Raw genomic sequence first — 9,470 nt, 5'->3', positions numbered from 1 at the left:
AGGAGGCATTTGATGTAGTTTGTAGTATGTAGTTTCATTGGGTGTTTAAGAGAAGATTCTTCAAGATTCTTAAAATACTAATGTGTCACAAAGTTAGCAAAATGTAATATAAATTAGCAAATGGGGGACGAATTTTGGAGTTTATAGAGACCAAACATGCCACACAGGATTTTGGTTAACCATAGTTTTTAAAGATTGAAACATTAACCCATTAGATTAGAGATTACAAGAAAACATAGGCCAAACCACAAAAGGAAAATCATGAGATGGGGAAATTCGTAGGGATGCACCGATACCACTTTTTCCAGACCAAGTCCGATACCGATACTTTCATTTTTGGTACTCGCCGATACCGATACCGTATATAACCGATACCTGTATTTTCACTGCATTTGTAATTTTTAAATGTATTGAGAAACCAACAGAATATAAATCATATTAATTGGCTTAATTTGTTCATTAAATAAATATTTCCTTCAGTTATTTTGATGCTTAATTAAGCCTGCTATAATGTATTGAATCTGCTTCTGTTACTGACTTCACTCTTCATTCTATTGCCCTATCATATTTTATCTTTCATTTAATAGTACAGCACATATCGAGAGCTGCTCCAGCAGGCCCCAGTGCTGAGGACTAGGTCAGGGGTACAAGTGTTTGGACACAGTGAAATATCAATTCTTTATTCCAATTTTGATACTACAACAAAAACTACAGTAATCAATAAAATGTGAGAAAAAAACACTTCATATTCAAAACTGAATAAATTAAATGTAGATAGATATGTTTGTAAAGTTACAAAAGGTTACCAATTTAGTCATGAGTAGAAAGTAATTAATTTGTCCTTTGTTTGATTAACATCAGCAGCAGGTTTTTAAGACTGTTGTCCCTTTAAGAGACTTACTTGAATTCGTCAGTACAAGCACGAGACATGAAAGACAATTAAATTCAGTATTCATGTAAAGGAGGCCAGCTAGTAGTTGCTGTGCGAGTTAACCTCACTCCTCTGATCTCAATAGGCGCTCTAGCGACAGACGCTACAGGCTGCAGTTTTTAGCCTCCTTGTTAGAGCGCCTGACTCTCATGCCAGAGACCCAAGTTCGAGACCCGCACAGAGCGGGGTGTGAAGGACCCGGGTGAGAGGGGTTACATTCGCGCGCTGAGACGCTGGTTTTCAGGGCGCGCGCTTTGGATGTTTGCGTTCATGGAACTTCCCAGCAAGCAATTTTGCGTCTAATAGCCGTCTAAACACAGCCCAGACGTCTAGGCTAAAACGAGGCTAATTTTGGGCTGTCAGTGAAAATCTAATAGACGTCTAAACATAGCCCAAGAATAGACAGCTATTGAATGACTACATGTATACGTCTAATAGACGTCTAACCATAGCCCAAGAATAGACAATCAGACAGCTATTGAATGACTATATTTATACGTCTAATAGACGTCTAACCATAACCCAAGAATAGACTAGTCATCAATTAGACAGCTATTAAACGACTACATATATACGTCTAATAGACAGGCAATATGGGTCTAGGCTAAAACAAGGCTGATTTTGGGCTGTCAGTGAAAATCTAATAGACGTCTAACCATAGCCCAAGAATAGACTAGTCATCAATTACACTACATATACATGTAATAGACAACAAAATGAGGCATAAGGATTCTTTTCACTCAAATATAACAGGTTCTCATAAATGAAAATCCATCCAAACTAATTGAATATAAAGGATTTATTTAGAACAATTATATTAACAACTTAGACAACATTCAAACATAAAAATTAACAAATAAAATATTGGAAAATATGTAAAACAACTTAAGATACTAAATTTTTTAAGAATAAATTATTATCTTTATATCCAAAACCACCACCCCCATCTCTTCCTGGTGCTTGTTTAAAATGACCAGAAATTGCATTTTTTATTTCCCATTCAGTCGCCGAAGGAAAGTTGGTCATCACTGCGTCTGCCAAATGAGAAAAAGAAAAAAATTATTGCTCAAGAAAAGCATTGTTGACAATCATTTTTAACTAATTACAGTCATTCACTTTTGCTAGGATGCACACTAGAGCTGGCCAATATAGAGTTAACGGAATATAGATTGAGACTATATAATTTATATCAATATTATGGTAAACCTACATCTTGGATGCCCTTAAGGTAAGCTAAAACATGCCAAAATTTAATTTCAAAGTGAACTATCCCTATAAATCATTCTTTATCACTTACTCATATAACTCTAATGAACATAAAAAGATACTTATAGGGGTAGTTCATTAAAAAAAAAATCATGTAAGCATTTACTCACTTTCACTTGGTTCCAAACATGTATGGCTTTCTTCTGTTGAACACACACAAAAAAAATATATATTTTGAAGAATGTTGGTAACAAGACATTTAATGGTAGTCATTGACAAGTGTTCTGTATATTCAATTGCTGTACTTTGTTGACTGATTGCTGGATAATTTGCGATAAACAGTGTCTTGAAATCGAATAAAGTGGATTACATCATTCCAGTTCTGAGGTTTTTACACTGGCTATATGTCTGTCAAAGAATTCATATCAAAATACTACAGCTGGTTATTAAATTAATTAACATTTTAAGGCCAAAGTAAATTTCTAATCTTCTGATGCATTATGAACCATCCAGAGCAGACCTCTCAGGTCATCTGGGACAGTAGCCAGCTACTTTTATATCAAATTTATAAGTCAAAATTAAAAAAAAAAGTCAAAACAAAACATGGAGAAGCAGCATTGCGGTTTTTATGCACCATATATCTGAAACAAATTCACTGAAAACTGAATGTATGCTGCATATTTTAATTCTTTTAAATAAAGTTTAAAGACTTTACTGTTTGCCACTACCTTTTATTAATTGGAAAGGAAAAAAAAAAAAATTATAATTTCTTTTCATGTTGCACTATGTTGCTGTTAAGTTTTATGTAAAGTATACTTTGAAAATTTGCATTAAATCAAAAACTATTATTTCTTACTCCAATCTAAAAACAAAAATATATTGGTATCTTTAATAGTAATAAAAAATAGTAATGATAAGTTTCATAGTTTCATGCTTACCACCTTGAATTTAGATACATTTTAGATTAAGGGCACACAGTTGCAATAACACGTGCAAGTAACGTTAACTTGTTGGAGAAAAATAGTACTCTGCAATGGTAATGTTAAAATGTCACGGTTTCTACACATTATAACAACTAACTAATTTAAACAATGAACATAACAAAAATAACACGCATACTTACAAGACCGAAGTAGAAATTTGAAGGTTTTCAGAGTGTTGCTCGCCCGTTGCTCTCTGACAGCAGCCTCGTGTAAAATAAAATTGAAAATGGAGGAAATGTTTATCGCGAGATCTGGCTAAAGTGATCTAGTCGCGCAATGCCAGTAGTCCTAGTAGTCATGTCTCAGTAGTGTTTCGATTGTGCCATCTAGCGGTTGAGAAATGCAATTGCATTTGATTTAATTTGAAATGACAGTCATATCGTAGATTGTGTATGAATGTTATGTTTATGTGTGACAGCAAACATTAAGCTGTGTGAGCGAAAACATTTTTAAGACTAATATTCTTATACTAGCTCGCTGGTCTGAATCAGGGCTATAGCCAAGCCGTACGTAGACCAGATTGCTTTGATTTCGCCAGGTGGGCTAAAGCAGACCGCATATAGCCCGTCCAATTTGGAGCTAAATCGTGACAACAGATCGACCATGTCGTAAAATGTCACATTGAACCTTGCAGATATCATTACCAATGCGAACATGATGGAATATCAACCATTTCATGCACTGCCTGGCAAAAAAACTAGGCTACAATTAATCAGTTTTGACTAAAAGTGGGCAACAATAGCCGGGTCTGAATACGAGCTAAATCGTGGCTACGCACAGCCTACACATATAACATGTAAAATAAAGCAAACCAAACAACTTGTAATCACATCTGACTTTGCTTACATGATGGAATATCATACATCTCACAAGTTATTTTGGAAAAAAATACATTTATCCAGATTAAATGTTATTTGGGCTAAAATTGGGTTACGCATAGCCGGGTCTGAATACGAGCTAAATCGTGGCTACGCACAGCCTACACATATAACATGTAAAATAAAGTAAACCAAACAACTTGTAATCACGGTAGACTTTGCATACATGATGGAATATCATACATCTCACAAGTTATTTTGGAAAAAAAATACATTTATCCAGATTAAATGTTATTTGGGCTAAAAGTGGGTTACGCATAGCCGGGTCTGAATACGAGCTAAATCGTGGCTACGCACAGCCTATAACATGTAGCCTAAAATAAAGTAAGCCAAATAACTTGTAATCACGGTAGACTTTGCTTACATGATGGAATATCATACATCTCACAAGTTATTTTGGAAAAAAATACATTTATCCAGATTAAATGTTAGTTGGGCTAAAAGTGGGTTACACATAGCCGGACTATATCGGGTCTATATTTAACCCAGACGTTGAAAAGACGGCTATTGCTTGCTGGGTTCTTGACTTGCACACGTCCTGTTATAATGTCCTTACAAAAGAGATCATTATTTGTTTTATCAATCCCTGGACCCCGGTATAAATTAGTTTATTGCTATTTTCCACCATATTAAGTCATTTTTTTATTGTACAGTATCAATGCCTTTTTATTTTAAATGCATTTACAGAATCCGATTTATCAGCAATTGAAAGTTTAAGACTGATTTAACAGAGCAATTCAAATCATGTTGACTATTAAATATAGCTCTTATATATACCTCTTAAATATTAATAGTGATTCAGAATAAATGACCAGGACACAATTTTACATGCAACCTCATAAAATAACACTTTCATCCTAAACCATAGATATTTCAAATATCAATAGCTAAAAATAATTAAACCTGAATAAATTCATACTGCGTCATGCTCACACTACATACTTTTTGTTTCATTATCTTTGAAAACACCTTGTAACAAATTAATTTTGCACTTACTAACACACACACTGAGAGCAAAATAAAGACCCTCATTTTAAAGTATCACACAGCCCTGATTCTGTGGAAATAAAGGCTTTTGTCAGTGTAAATGTAAAATTGTGTTCTTATAAATGCAAACTGAAAGTTGTTTATATGACTAGTTGTGTCTGACTTGTTTTGCTGACATTCCCAGATAAAATGCCCAGACAGCAGGTTATGCAACATGGGTATGTTTACTATCAAACAGAAATTTTCTTTCTTTATTTCCTGCTCCACAGCAAGTTATTATGATAAAGGGATGATTAAACCAAAAATGAAACTGATATAATTTACTCAACCTCATGTTGTTCCAAAGCCTTTAACACTTTTTTTCATTTTTAGAATGAACAGAGGCGGACAGAGTACACATCTTCATTACTTAAAAAAAAGTACAGATACCCCTTGCTAAATTTTACTCAAGTACCAGTAAAAGTACTACAGTCAGATGTCTACTTAAGTAAAAGTACTAAAGTACTTGTTTTTAAAAGTACTTGAGTATCAAGATTACAAGAGTACATTTTCTAAATATTGCATATTATTGCATATACTACTGCCACAGTGCTTACATTGTTAAACACAGCAAACACTTGAAGCGAAAACTATCATTAACTTGTTCAGAAGATTGAAATAGTCTGGCGAGGTGGGGCCACGGGTTCGGGATGCGATATTTTTTTCCCAGGATGGTAGGGGAAGACTCATGAATATTCATTAGGGAAGTCATCCCTGATTGGTCTGATGACCTACCACTAACCCCACCCCTAAACCTACCCATCACTGGGGGTCTTATGACCTCCCTAAGCCCGCCCCATAACCTGTCACTAGGGTTAAGACCAATCAGGAATGACTTGCCTAATGAATATTCATGAGTCTTCCCCTACCATCCTGGGAAAAAAATACTCCCAGGATGGACCTGCTGCGTCTTCATCCATGGTTTCGTCTCTTATCTAAATCTGACCATGGAGTTGACTGGCGAAAAGCTGAAGGTGATTGCTGATAGGCTGTCCCAATCAGTGGTGCCTGCACAATCCAATCACATTTGAGAGGGAATCACATAAGAAGTAGTAACGGGTACTCACAGTTATGGATAGAAATGTAGTGGAGTAAAGAGTACAATATTTGCCTCTCAAATGTACTTGAGTAAAGTCATGAGTACTCCCCAAAAATGATACTCGAGTAAAGTACAGATCCCTCAAAATTGTACTTAACCCTCTATGGTACGCAATATGATATCAGTGAGGAAAAAATGGTTTGTAATGTTTTTCCTGCTTAAAAATGGACACTATAATAATATCAATAAACATTATCATTATTTTTGAAATGTATTTATTAATTAAAAGTTTGTTGCCTCAAGGCAACATTGTACCACAATGGACAAATTTAAACATTTGACATTTTCATGAAGAAAAAGTGTATATATTTATTGAAAACATCAATTTATTGAACTAAACACTGGAACAAACATATTTATCAAGTTTTTAATGAATTACACATTTCATATTTAATAAAAAGTAACATTTATTATCCAGCTGTTGCCCTCAGGCAACATTGTACCATCGTGGAACGCAAGTACTACAAACCATCATATCATCAAGTTATCATATCAAAACCTTACAATCGGTGTTGTTTCAAGGTAAAACATTAACAATCACCATAACCTTATCCTAATATGAACCTCATCCTAACTCTGCTGTCTCTCCGGTAGAGGAGCCAGGCCTCAACAACAGCAAGATCAAACATGTGGAAGACCTCCCTGGCCGATCTAATGACTCGCGTGGGGTCAGGGGGGGCCTGACGGGAGCACTCCGATTATCCGAGACCCCCAGAAGTAGCACCGCCTTCATCCTCAGTTTGGCGCCACTAGCCCCTGTCCCACTAACCTACTATTTGTCTGATTGCCCACTATAGTGGCCAAATGTACCCTCGACCCCCGCTGACCACTTACAAGCCACGCCCCCGTCCCACAAACTCACTATTTGTCCGATTACCCACTATAGTGGCCAAATGTCCCCTCGACCCCCACTGACCACTTTCAAGCCACGCCCCCGTCCCACAAACCCATTATTTGTCCAATTACCCACTATAGTGGCCAAATGTCCCCTCGACCCCTGCTGACCACTTACAAGCCACGCCCCCGTCCCACGAACCAACTATTTGTCCGATTGCCCACTATAGTGGCCAAATGTCCCGTTGACCCCCTGACCGGTCCGCAGCCACGCCCTCGTCCCACGAACCCACTATTTGTCCGATTTCCCACTATAGTGGCCAAATGTCCCGTCAAACCATGCTGAGTTTTCAGTTTGCAAAAATGCAAATACATTTAGATAATTCAAACTTCTTTCCTTACAAATAAAATATACTTTCAAGTATTCAAACCTAGTATGCCTGGTATGGCCTTATGTGATTCCATTATGGTACAATGTTGCCTCGAGGCAACATGCAGTTTTATGTAATTTCCTATGAAACATTTGATGATATATAATGTAAAGTTTTTGAAAATACTTCTTTACTTACCAATGAAGGTGACTCTGATTTTTTGTAACTGATTATCTGGACAGAAATTAGTGAAAAATGCCCTTTTCAGTGGAGAAAATATGGAGCCATGTGACATGTGCACGTGTGCTGAAAGAGGGACCAAAATGGACCCCTGTGGGTCATGTGGCCCCTCTTTTGCATTTTCATCGGTTAGTATTTGAGTTCCCCTCCCCTTAGATAGCATTTACCAATAAAATTTTATTACGTTTTTATTATAAAAAAGCTAAAATAGACTATGTTGCCTGGAGGCAACACCGTACCATACAGGGTTAAGTACTGTACTCAAGTAAATGTACTCTGTTACTCTCCGGCTCTGAGAATGAAGATATTTTAAATGAAATCTGAGAGATTTCTGTCCCTCCATTGACGGCCCACACAACTATCTGTCGCTTCAAAAGTTAATAAAAACTAATCTAGGCAGTTTAGTCAAACACTATGTATATAAAAACTATGTATAAAACACTATGAAAACAGTAAAAAATTGGTCATTGTTTTATCAAGTCATCACACATTTGTGTGCTGTAACATTTCATCCGACAAACATCACCAGAAGTATTAACGCCAAAATAACAAATGAAAACCTGGTGATTAACTGTGACAACTCCAGCAATAACAACTACAGTGTTTGAACTAAGTGCAGACTCCATTCAATACTTGTGTGTTATTCGATTGACAGCTGCCTTCAAACACTCTTTTGCATATTTATGCACATGTCCATTGAAGAGCACATGCATCTTGGCAAGATATTTGTGTAAACCCAATGACCTCTATTATGTGTATTCTTGTAGCGACTACTGAAATCTGGTATTGTGACAAAACTATTGCCATGTTATCAATGTGCTCAGATTGCTATGAAGTTCAGGTAGTGACGTCTGTCTTGAGCGTTTAAAAAAATGCAGATTGTGCTGGAGTTTATGCTGAATTTAGTTCATAAATCCTATTGTTTACACATTGGACACTTTGCAGTTGATGTGTTGTTACGACCTGTGACTCCAAAAGGATGCAACAAAGGAAGACACACACTGTCGTCCACAAGCCTCTGCTTGCTGTGCTTCTTCGGCTGGGTGTCGTGATTAATATCTAGAGCAGCAGAGCAAAGAAAAAATTAACAGTAGAGAAGGAGAGAACACAGAAACAACTCAGCCGCCCATCATGACATCACAAGACATAACAACAACCAATGAAAGCAGTGCATCAGTGAATAAATTCCTATAACTAGATGATTCAATATTAGCTTAGATATTTACAAAAAATATTTTAGAGACGCATAGATTCCAGGTGTTATGAATGAATCATATGTTTTTAATAATATTTATCACATAAACATACAGAGATGTGTCACGTTCATTTGCTTGTTTCAGAAAGAAAACAGTGTTTTTGTGGGTTTTACTTCAAGGCACTTTTTCTCTTGGCTGATGTACAAGATAAGGAAATATTCTGCCCAGAATGCAAGAAACACAATATTGGTCTCTTTAAAACAGCTAATTAAAAAAAAAAACATTTGTGTTAGTAAAACTACACCAATTATGTCCAGTTCTTATTTATGATTAGATCTGTGATAAAAGCTTTTGAGAGGTATTAAACAGTATTAAAGTGAAGGCAAAAGTCTCCATCAAACAGTCATAATATTCTTATAAACATATCAGCTAAATACAATAATTCCATGAGTTAAAAAAAAAATATCACACTTGACAATCACAGTTCAATATGATGAAATGAAAGAATGAATCAGCACCTCATAAAATGTCACAGATGTTTGTTCACAACTTTAGGTGAACTTCATTTTTTGCACATTTCAACCATGAAGATAAATATCTATATACCTAATGTATGAAGATTTACAAGTGTAAGTGCATTGTTGTATCAAGTATAAACACAATTGTGTGTTATTATGCTGTAACACTTCTCAGGTTTACAGCCTGT

At 35.9% G+C, this 9,470-nt stretch overlaps 1 long non-coding RNA gene across 1 annotated transcript; it reads right to left on the bottom strand.

Annotated features, from left to right (window-relative positions):
- Nucleotides 1-1,300: 1,300 nt before the first annotated feature.
- LOC311085427 lies at nucleotides 1,301-4,296 on the bottom strand. Its single transcript, XR_014606823.1, has 3 exons — nucleotides 3,261-4,296; nucleotides 2,308-2,340; nucleotides 1,301-1,965 (listed from the first exon to the last, which is right to left on the bottom strand). It is a non-coding gene; the product is annotated as an uncharacterized lncRNA (long non-coding RNA).
- Between the last annotated feature and the right edge of the window lie 5,174 nt (nucleotides 4,297-9,470).

This window comes from Abramis brama, assembly GCF_963993115.1.
Source record: "Abramis brama genome assembly, chromosome: 6".
In the NCBI taxonomy this organism is placed as follows: domain Eukaryota; kingdom Metazoa; phylum Chordata; class Actinopteri; order Cypriniformes; family Leuciscidae; genus Abramis; species Abramis brama.
The sequence above is the reverse complement of the archived record's forward strand: the minus strand, read 5'-3'. Positions and strand labels throughout refer to the sequence as shown.